This window comes from Callospermophilus lateralis, unplaced genomic scaffold (genome assembly GCF_048772815.1).
Source record: "Callospermophilus lateralis isolate mCalLat2 unplaced genomic scaffold, mCalLat2.hap1 Scaffold_805, whole genome shotgun sequence".
NCBI lineage: Eukaryota > Metazoa > Chordata > Mammalia > Rodentia > Sciuridae > Callospermophilus > Callospermophilus lateralis.
The window spans coordinates 742,219-754,102 of NW_027516097.1; the positions used below are offsets into that span (position 1 = coordinate 742,219).

The 11,884-nt window shown below is 33.6% G+C and overlaps 1 long non-coding RNA gene across 1 annotated transcript; it reads left to right on the forward strand.

Moving 5' to 3' along the window:
* Positions 1–3,451: 3,451 nt before the first annotated feature.
* LOC143389818 (uncharacterized) lies at positions 3,452–10,748 on the forward strand. The gene is made up of 3 exons (XR_013090175.1): positions 3,452–3,484; positions 10,351–10,414; positions 10,682–10,748. It is a non-coding gene; the product is annotated as an uncharacterized LOC143389818 (long non-coding RNA).
* Positions 10,749–11,884: the final 1,136 nt, after the last annotated feature.

The window sequence follows — 11,884 nt, forward strand, 5'->3', positions numbered from 1 at the left end:
AAATGATCATAGCTAACTCTGAGTTGTGGGGAGGGTTAATTAAATTAATGTTTATAAATCACATAGGAGAGCCTGTCGGTAAGTGCTCATTAGTTATTAATAAGTGGTTAATAATTAATAGTATTTGTTATTAATAAATTATTTGATTATTATATTTATGCTTAATTATTTACTAGTTTTGCTGGAGTTGAGTGGTATATTTGAACAACAATGATTGGGGATATTAGACTTTATGTAGAAAAGATTGCTTACTGCTGGTTTCTATACATAGCTATTTAAGAGGATGAATAAACCTGAGTATTTTGCAAACTATGTATAAATATAATTTTCAAATGTAATCTCTTTTCAGATTAAAATTGCATATTTTCTAAGCTTTTATATTGAAATTTTTAAAAGATTATGGAGATAATTAAATATTATTACTTGTGTGTCTGAGAGGCATATCTTGCTCAATAATAGGTTTTTTTGTGAGTTGCTATCCTAGCTGTTTGTTGAAGATACAGTAATTGAAGAGTGTCCACTAGCCTAAGCACCAGGGGCCAGAACAATACTGTTACTTCCCTTTACTCCTCTTTTACCTTTCAAAGAACATTAACCAAACACAAAATCACCAAATCCCCAATTTACTAAACATTTTGTAAGTCATACATAAAATGCGTTCAGAAAAATGTGTCAGTTTTTTTCCAAAATATGTCATTTTGTAAGCATTGTAAATGATGTACACAGTTCTTTGCTTTTATGATCTAGACTTATTCCTAAAGACATTTCAGAAATATCTTTTTTGGAAGGACCTAGAAGTCTCAGTGTCATTGTTCAGCTGCCAGCCCTGATAATTTCTTTTATGAATCTCATGAATCTTCCCTTTTCATTTCCACCTTAGCTATTCATATTCTTATTCTGAATATTGTTTAGACAGTTTGAAATAACTTAAATGATTTTTCCTTCAGTTTTTCCCCTTTCCTTTAAATTATGTATACATTGCATACCTGTATCACAACAGCCAAGGGTTTTTTTTTTGTTTTTTGTTTTTAGAAAGAATCTCACCGTGTTGCCCACACAGGCCTTAAACTTTTAGGCTCCTGCCTTAGCCTTCCCAGTAGATGGTACACATAACGATGCCCAGCTCACAACAGTGTTCTTAAGGGCATGTCTGTTAAAAAAAAAAGAACAATAAAAACACACTTCTGTGTAACTTATTGTTAAAGAAATCCTAGATTCCTCAGCAAGGAGTTTGTGGAAGGTCCATTTTCAGAATGACTATGCCCTACTTCACTTTACTTTTCAAACCTATCCCTCTGCTTTCAGTTGGGGATTTTAAGTAATTGAACCATGACAATTTTCCAAACTCTTTGATTTGGAAATCCTCCCTAGTCTTTGGGACTGGATTCCTAATATAGATCTTGTTCTTTTCCTTTAGGACATAAAAGGAACTTATTTTGCTGAAGCTTATAGATTGAGTGTCTCTCTTTTTAATATAGTGATTTTGTATATGTTTTATCACACATAATAGAACATGAGCATATTAAAAGCAAGGACTGTGCCCTATCACATCTGTTTTATAGCTTATTTTATAAAACAGGTAGACTGTAAAATCTGCACCATTCATCACAAATACTGATTTTGTTAATATTGCCTACGTTTTTAAACAAGTCAGAATTGAGCTTTAATCAGAATTAAATTAGACCATTGTGCTATCTTTCAGATATCTTTTAGTAAATTTCAGGCTTTATGAGAAGATGATTGGAAGGGAAGATGTCAAAAATCCCTTTTCATTGCCCTCCCCCTTTTTAATTTTCTGTTTTCTTTTTTAAAGTTAGTATTTTGGGGCTAGAATTTTAGCTCAGTGGTAGAGTGCTTGCTTACCCAGCATGTGTGAGGCACTGGGTTCAATCCTCAGCACCACATAAAAACAAATTAATAAAATAAAGGTATTATGTCCATCTACAACTAAAAAAAGCTATTTTTAAAACAAATAAAGTCAATATTTTAACTTACAGATAACAAAGATAGTACATATAAATGGGGTAACATGTTTTGATACATGTATATGTTGTGTGATATTTAAATCCAGTTAACATTTTCTACTCACTTATCATTTCTTATGTTTAAAAACTTTCAAATTTTTCTTTTTTCTTTTGAAATGTAGGATGCATTTATTTATCCCTCCACCCACCCCTACTGGCTCCAACCCCTGGTAACTACCATTTTACTTTCAACTTCTATGAAATCAACTTTTTTGTATTCCACATGAATAAGATTTTTTGGGTCTTGTCTCTGTGCCTGGCTTACTTCATTAATATAATGATCTTGTTCCATCATGTTGTTGCAAAGGATAGGATTTCTTTATTTTTATGACTGAATAGTATTCCATTGTGTATATATAACATTTTTTTCCACTTATCAGTTGATGAACTCTTAGGTTTCCATTTCTTGGCTAATAGGAATAGTGCTGCTATGAGTATGGGAGTGCAGGTGTCTCTGCAGCTTACTGATTTCCTTTCCTTTGGCCATATATCCTGGAGTGGAATTGTTGGATCATATTGTAGTTCAATTTTTAATCTTTTGAGGAACCTCCACACTGCTTTCCATAATGGCTATCTTTGTTGCCCTTTAAATTATATCTAGACCTATCACCGAACCAAACTTGATTTAGAATTGGTTATGGCATATTAGTTTAGAAGAGAATATATACTCATCTCTCTCCCACTTCTCAGCCCTTTGTCTTCAGATTCTCTTCTCTAAAATCTGCAAGGTGCTAGAAAAGGAATAATAATTTATTTAAAGAAGTATAGATCTCTTTTGTAATTTTTTTAAATTGTAGATGGACACTATATCTTTGTTTTATTTTTGTTTTTAATGTAGTACTGAGGATCGAGCCCAGTGCCTCACACATGTGAGGCAAGTGTTCAACCACTGAGCTAAAATCCCAGTCCCTATAGATCTCTTATAAATAAAAATTCTTGATTTTAGTAACTGACAGTTAAAATTATCTTGGGATGTATAGCATTTTTTTCCCTACAGAAAACCATAGGCAAAATTGCAACATGCTTGGAATTGTGAAGCGCAGCTTTACAGGTAAATGGATTTTTTTTAATGAATTATTCTAAATTGTTCTGATAAGATATTAGACATTCATGCCCAAAGCAATATTATCTCAGAAGGGTTTTATAACAATTGGAATTGATCAGTTGAACTCACACTTAAATGATTTAGTTCATACTTTGTACACTGTAGAAATAAAAGATATGATTTTAATTTTTTCTGTTTCTATTAGCTTGAATATTCCAAAAATCAGTTTGGAACTTTTCATTTCTACCTTTAAAGCAAGAAATATATTTAATTTAATATTTGATTCTTGCCACTTAAAAGACAAAGGGTGTAGTGAAATCTTTGTAATGAAAAGATATAATATGCATATTTTAAATTTAGTCCACACAGTCCCAGGAAGAACTTAAACTGGAGGACCTGAAGAAGCTAGAACCAAGTAAGTTTTGTTTTATATTTTTTAGTGATATTCCTTTAGAAAGAGTTTTATCTGTTGTGAATATTAAGATTGTTTAGCACAGAAAGTGATTGGATTTATTTCTCTTACTTTTTGGTGCTTTTAAAATTCCTACAATATTTGCATTTTTAATTACCATTTGGATTTCATCTTGCAGTATGGGCAAAGGCACAGTGTGAATAACTGAATGAATGTAAGTTAATGTAGCCTTTTTAAAATTTTTTTTTAGTTGTAGACAGATACAATACCTTTATTTTATTTATTTGTTTTTATGTGGTGTTGAGGATCGAATCCAGTGCCTCACACATGCAAGGCAAATGCTCTACCAACAGAACTATAACCCAGCTCCTGTACTCTTTTTTTATTGAGATAAGATTGCACATCTCAGTGCATTTATGTGACTAGGGAATAGTAGATTTTATTTATCCAACTAAGTAAGATTTTTAAGTAGGGAATCATAAAATCAAAGCATTTTCAAACAGAAAGGAGTCTCAGACTTGTGGTCACATTCTCTATTGAGGAAAGAAATGAAATTATTTGTTTGCCCTGTTTCATTTAAATCCCCAGTAACTGAGCAGGGTCTAAATCTCAGAACATTTTTCAGTCTATCTCAGTTCACACTAGTGCAATCCTTTTAATGTAAACATGCTTTGAGTAAGAGGTAAAAAATTAATTTAAGAACTAAAGAGGGCCTTGCACAGTGGCGCATGCCTGTAATCCTAGCCACTCGGAAGGCTGAGGCAGAAGGATATCAAATTCAAAGCCAGCCCTAGCAAAGCAAGGCACTAAGCAACTTAGTGAGACCCTGTCTCTAAATAAAATATGAAATAGGGCTGGGGATGTGGCTCAGTGGTCAAGTGCCCCTGAGTTCAGTCCCAGTATCCCCTGCCAAAAAAGAACTAAATAGAATGTTCCTATAAATTCCACAAACTGCCAATATCTAATTCATTCATAGCAATTCTAACAAAAACATATATTATTGAGATAGCTGAAATGTTATTGTATTGCAAATACAGGGTAGAAAAAGGATTCTCAGAGTATACTGAAGGGGATCTGATTTTCTGTTGTTTGGGTTAGAAAAGAGAAGTTAACAACAACAGACAACAAAAAAGGAATGCGTAACAGATTTGTTGTGATTCTGGTGGCTTTTCCACAGTTTTAGATGATCATATTTCATTTCTTCAGAACACCATCCTTCTGAATATGGCAAGAATTCTGATGAACTCTGTCATTTTAATAGTTTTGGTTACTTTATGTAATCCAGATCATAAAGTTTTTTTTTTTCTTTGTGGTTCTGGGGATCAAACCCATGACCTCACACATGCTAGGCAAGCGTTTTACCACTGAGCTACATCTCCAGCCATAGATCATAAGAGTTGGAGATGTTATAAGAGACACACTTATATTCAGAAATAGTTCTTATGCCTATATCCAATGTATATAAGGATACTAATCAATGTAATATTTCTCACAATTTTTTGGGTTTTTTTGTACCTAAAACTTTATTTTTCAAAAGCATTAATAAATACTTTGTATATGATTGAGATATAATTTATATAAAGCACAGTTCACCAATTTAACATATCATATTCAATTTTTTAGTAAATTGGAAGAGTTATGCAGACATCACCACAATCAATTTTAGGACATTTTCATCACCACAAGAAGAAACCCTATTCCCATGAGCAGTCATTCACTTCTTGCCATCCCCCTAAAATCCCTTCTAATTCCCAGCCCTAGGAAACCATTAGTTTGATTTCTGTCTATAAATTGTCCTATTGAAGACATTTTATTTAAATGGACTCATATGATATATGATCTTTTATGACTGGCTACATATAAGATTATTTTGAGAAAAACACATTGATGGCTTTAAATAAAATGTTGCAACAGTTGTTTATACAGTGGTTCTACTGAAAATTATGTTTGTGTGTGAGTGTGTGTGTATGTGTGTGTGTGTGTGTGTGTGTGTGAGAGAGAGAGAGAGAGAGAGAGAGAGAGAGAGAGAGAGAGAGAGAGAGATGATGCTGGGGATTGAACCAAGGGCTTTGGGCATGTTAGACAAGTGCTTTACCAGTAAACTACGTCACCAGCCCTCAGTTTTTTATGATAAAAATAATTAGGATTTTGGCTTCTTATTCAGTCACTATTTCCTATTAGTTGTTTGTTTCCAAACAAAATTTAAGAATCTTATAGGTACACAGAGTGGCTCTAAAGACTGTGGATGTTTATTTCATATATTTATTATCTCTTCCTCTGAGCATGCTCAAGTACTTCTATTGCCTCACAAGATCTTTCATTAATTGCCTTTTTTTTTTTAGAATAGCATCTATATGCTAAGCACTCGAATCCTCTCAGTTTCATTTTGCTAAGGACAACACCGACATTAGCTTGTAAATCCCAGGAATGAGTTTTAGGGTCTCCTGGACCGGTTCTTTCACTATGCTGTTATTAATACCTGTAGTGGTGCTGTACTACATCATTCCTAAGTACAGCTCTCCAGTTCAAATTCCTAAGAAATTATTGACCCATGTATTAGTCGAAGATCAGGTTAAAATCTATTACTTTTTCTGCTTTTTAAAAAAGATTTGGAGTAGAAATGGAAAGAGTATTTTGGAGATTCACTTTATTATATTTTTTATACTGTTTTTCATTTGTACTTTTCCCTTATTGATAGTTATCCTTTTAGATGATTTTAATTTGCTGTTGCTTCTGAAAGAAACATAAACGAGTATTTCAGTAGGGTAGACTCTGTAATTTGGAATTTATCCAAGCAGGGCACTTGTTGTGAGTTAATTATTGAGTTGGAATTAAATATTTTCTACAAATTGGTATTTAGTAATATTTCAGATTAAGTATACTTATTCAAGCTTGCTTTTTAAAAAATTAAGCCTCTTCTAAGGAAAAAATAGTGAATTCTAACTTTTAATTGAATTTATTGTTGAACTTAGCTGGTTTCCTTTCTTTTAAAAAAAAGTTTTTTTAAAATTTAATTTTGTGTGTGTGTGTGGTGCTGGGGATCAAACCCAGGGCATTGCCCATATAAGGCAAATGCTCTGCCACTGAGCTACATCCCTAGCTCTTGGCTGGTTTATTGGGTTGATGTATTCTTTACTTCAACATTTTGAAATCTTTTAAATTCTGTCTGAAAATACTAAAACTATGATTGTGAAAGTCTGAGCCATTTTTTCTTACGTTAATTGCAGTAATGTACTGCTGCTTACTCAAGCATATCTCCCCACCACCACCCTGCAAAATTCCCTTCTATTAAGCCACCCTTCAAGGCTTCACAGAATCCCACCTCTCCCTGAAAGCTTTCTCAGCTGTCTCTATAGAGGCATAATTAAACTCTGCCTCCTCTCCTGTATAGGATCATTTTAACTATCCATTGTCAGACTCTCACATGTGTTATTTTTCACTTGTATTTGTTTCAGTCCTCAAAGAGATTATGAATGGACTCTTCCCCCACCCCAGAGCCTATTGAATGCTTTAAGTGTACTATGAACTTGGCAAGATTGTGTTGAGTTAAATAGATTTGAATGTTTTGAAGGAAATCTTTTCCTATAATTTAAAAAATAACCTTTCAAAATTGAGGCAGCTGCCCATTTTTCCTACCACAAAAATGAAACACGTCAGTCACAAAAGCAGAATGCATTTTGATATTTGCCTGTGTGTCATCTTTTGAGGGTTAGCTTCAGGAGGTTGGTAGGTCCGTGCTCCAAGAGAAAGGCTGGGAGTGCTGAATTTTCCATGGTGGAGTAGCATCAGATGTCTGCCATGTAGTGATCCAAAGTGTGTAAGTCCTACCAAATCAGCCCATGAATCTCCAACCCATGACATGCTTCATACTTATGATAATATCTTTTGTAAAATTCAAGCTCCTCTTCAGATCCTCCTAAGATATCATTGCTAGTATTGGTAGAAAGAAAACTCTATGTAAAGTTTAAGCTATTTTAAAAGAACAATAGAAGCTGTTATTCCATAGTTGTTGAAAATGTAAACCTATACTACAGTTATAGAAAGTAAAACATAATTTGTTTTTTTAGTTCTAAAACTATTCACATAAATTAAATGTTTGATAATACTTTAACTTGTAAAAATAATATAACAAAGCTATTATTCTAAAGCAAATACTTCCTCTTCAGAGCTTTGATACTAAAGAAAAGAAAATACTATTTAATTATTCTGTTACAATACAAATGCAAGATAACCACTGAGCCACATCCCCAGCCCTATTTTGTATTTAATATAGAGACAGGGTCTCACTGAGTTGCTTATGCCTCACTTTTGCTGAGGCTGGCTTTGAATTCTTAATCCTCCTAAGCCTCTGGGATTACAGGTGTGCACTACCACACTCAGCCAAGATATTCTTAATAACCAAGATATTTTTCAACTTTTTTGTTTGTTTTTGATGTACTGGGGATTGAACCCAGGGGTGCTCTACCACTGAGCTATATTTCCAGTCCTTTTTATTTTTTAAAACTTTTTTAGTTGTAGATGGACACAATACCTTTATTTTATTTATTCATTTCATGTAGTGCTAAGGATCGAACCCAGTGCCACATGTGCAAGGCAAGCACTCTACCACTGAACTACAACCCCAGCTCTTTTATTGTTTTATTTTTATTTTGAGACAGGTTCTCCCTACATTGCTTAGGCAGATGAACTTCTAGTCCTCCTGACTCAGGCTTTTGGTACCTAGGATTACAGACACATGCCACCATAACAGGATCAACTTTTAAAAATTATTGTTATATACATTTTTAATGGTTGATTTTTTTGCCCATTTTATTAAACTCTTATTACAATATGATCATTTCTGTGTTTCTGTGTTTTTGTTTCTGATATGAGTGAGACATGATCTTTTTGTTACCTGCTCCCCATTCTTGGGTATCTATTCCATTGTTGTGTAAGTGATCAATATTTATTAATATTACTTATTAATATCGAGTTGATTTAATAGTTTAGTAACAATGATCATGCAGAAGTATAGAAAAGATGTTCTTGTATTAAAAAATAAACAGTACTTCTTAGTAAGTTAAGAAATATTAGGATTCTAGTCAACTAGATCAAAAAGGTCATGGAGAGAGTGAATGTCCATTTTAGATTTTCCCTTGCCATTTTGTATACATTTATTTAGGCTGTAATTCTCTCAATAGCCTGTAAAGGAAGTAGCATTCTCATTTTAGAACTGGGGAAATTAGAGTATTTATGTAAATGTTCAAGTTATTGTTGTAATTGTAGGGCTAGGTTTTGATTTAAACCTTCTACTTTGATCTCCTGCTGCTTCCCCTTTGCTTGTCAGATTTAAGTTCTCACAGTCCTTTCTATGCCTTGAATAAGGCAAACTATTTCCAACTTGGAACCTTCGTTGTTGCTCCAGCCTGTTCTTGAATACCTGGGAATCCCTTATGCTAGAGCCACTTGTGGATGATTCCTCTCATCTCAGGTCTTGGCTCAAATATCTTCTTACAGTTTAGTTTTGAAAGGCACCCTGTCTACCTTAGCTACTCTACCAAGTTCTCTCTGCTTTTACACAGCATCCTGTTTGTATCCTTCACACCACTAATCACATCTTACATTATCTAGTTTATTTATTGGCATATTTATTGTCTACTTTTCCTTAGTAAAGTCTAAGGTCCAAATATGAGTTCTTGATTACTGTGTATCTTTAACACCTAAAGCAGCGATGGAAACATTGTGAGTACTCGGTATGCATTTGTTGAGAAGAAGAAAGAGATAAAGGATGAGGAAGAGCTAAAGGGAGAGAGAATTAAGAGTGAGTAATGAGAATCTAGGTACAAGTTTCCAACTTCTTTCTCACTGGATGATTGACTCCTATTGGAATAAGTTATGTAATTACAACCTGTTCTTTTTGAATTTCCTTATTTAGGAATCCAATATGCCATACTCCTTTTAACTCAAATCTGCAAGATTCCAAAATTAAAGTCTGAGTAATTAGAGTAAAAATCATGGGTTGCCCAATTAATAATGCTAAATATTCACCTTGAAATAATTGCAGGTAGTCACTAGGAACCCATAAATTGGGAAATGAAACAATAAATTTCATAAAATACTTTTCCAGATACAGATAGAATTGTATAACATCTGTCTGTGGGCTTACATGCCAGAAAGTAATCAACCAGGAAACAAGAGGTGATAGCATTGTTGTTTGATGACTTCCCTGAGGAGAGAGTCTGCTGTGTGTGTGTGTGTGTGTGTGTGTGTCTATATATATATACACACACACACACACACACACATATATATGCATGTATGTATGTGTGTACACATATATAATAAATTTCATCATAAAAGGAATATTAGAATTATAACCTTACTGCTACAAACCTTACCAGTGTGATAAGTATTGAGGGAAATCTACTTAGGATAAAGAATAAGATGTGATTATCTATTTCTCTTTAATTAGTCATCTTCAGTATCAATCTTTTAATTAAAATACTTCAGGAGAAGAGGTATTCTCTTTCACCCCATATCACCTAGGACCTTGTACATTGGAGAACTATTTTATGGTTCATTTTCTATGAGGGCTCTGAGACTTTCCTTGGAGATCTTACAGTACTCTGAAAATACTGGTACCTGCAGTCCACTATGGACATTTTTATTTTGCTAAGACACTCAGTAGTCAATTGCATAGTCTTGAAATGATAGTGAAACTCGGAATTTAAAATACATATATTAATGTGTGGTTAATACACTATAAAATACGATTAAAAGTATCAATTTAAGATATAACATATAAGACTAACTAATATATAAGACTTACATAACATGTAGGACTAAGATATAAGATATAAGACTAATGTTTGTCTATGTCTTTATTCTAGTCCTAAAGAATATTCTCACATATAATAAAGAATTTCCATTTGATGTTCAGCCTGTCCCATTAAGGTAAATAAATAAGCATCCATATTTTGTCTTCTGATTTTATTATCTATTTTATGCCTGTTTTTAAAATATTTCTGGATTTTTTTCCCTATCAAATTTGGTATTGGTGATATGACTGATACCATTGGTAGCAATGAAATGATTGACATTGACATTTATATCAACATTAACCTAATAATCAGCATCTTATCTGGGAAGTTAGTGGCTTTGAGGGTTCGCTGGTGTATTAAGTGGAGTAGCTCACTAATTTTTCTGTCCTTTTTTATATAGGAGAATTTTAGCCCCTGGTGAGGAAGAGCATTTAGAATTTGAAGAAGATGAAGAAGAAGGTGGTGCTGGAACAGGGTCTCCTGATTCTTTTCCTGCTAGAGTGCCTGGTGGGTACAAAAAATGTACATTATATAATTCAAGGTCAGGTGTTTGGAACTTACTTTTGTACTTGTTAGTGGCAGGTAAAACATCTCCAAGTTTGCCAATCTTCAGCAAATTATCACGGCCATTCTGTTAGCGGTACCTATCGGTTTATTGTGAAAGTATCTTACTATTTGTGTCAGGGATCCTCAAAACATCCCATGTTTAGTGATTGGCTAGGAAGACCCAAAGGACTCAGCATATAGCTGTACTCACAGTTGTATTCTGAGTCATTACAACAAGAAAACACAAGAACAAAATCAGCAAAGGGTAAAGGCACACAGGCAAATTCCAGAGGAAACCAAATTTCTAAGAGTCCTCTCCCAGCAGAGTCAAATATGTACTTGATTCTCTCAACATTCTTTCACACCTGTGAAATGAAAAATAATGTCTATTGGGGAAGCACTGTAGAGATTCAGTGCACAAGACACTTATTGGGGTTAGCATGAACCAAAACTACAGACTCCAGGAAGAAAGCAAGTGTTCAGCACAAACCATATTGTTTGCATGGACCGTTTAGGCACAGTGATCGTCTTAACAGGGCACGATGGGAATCCTGCTGAAATCCATGTTCCCAGATGCTAGCCATGGACCAACATTGTAAGTAGGCTTTCTAGAGTAACTGTTTGCTATGTTAATTATTTTCTTTATATATCTAGCTATTCTTTAAATAATCATATATGATTGTGAAACCTGGACCTGGAGGAACAGATACTAAACAGTTGCCCTTAACAGGGAAATAAAGAATACATAGCAAGTCCTTTTTATTTGTGGAAGATCTTGACAAGGTTGTAAAATACCCTAGTCAAGCACCCTGAGTAAATTTTTTGACTCTTCCACTTCTATAGTTTCTTCTGTTCTTATACAGTGCACAGTTTTTACTTCTGATGAACTAGTTTATTTTTGGAAGTGTAGAAATAACACTGTACTATTGTGATGCATTTTTTTAAAAGACTCTATGCTTTATGGTATAATTAAATATAATATACTTATCATCCAGAAAACTTCATAATTAAAGTCATATTCTAGTAATTTAAATACTCTTTGGTAGAAGACGTTTGA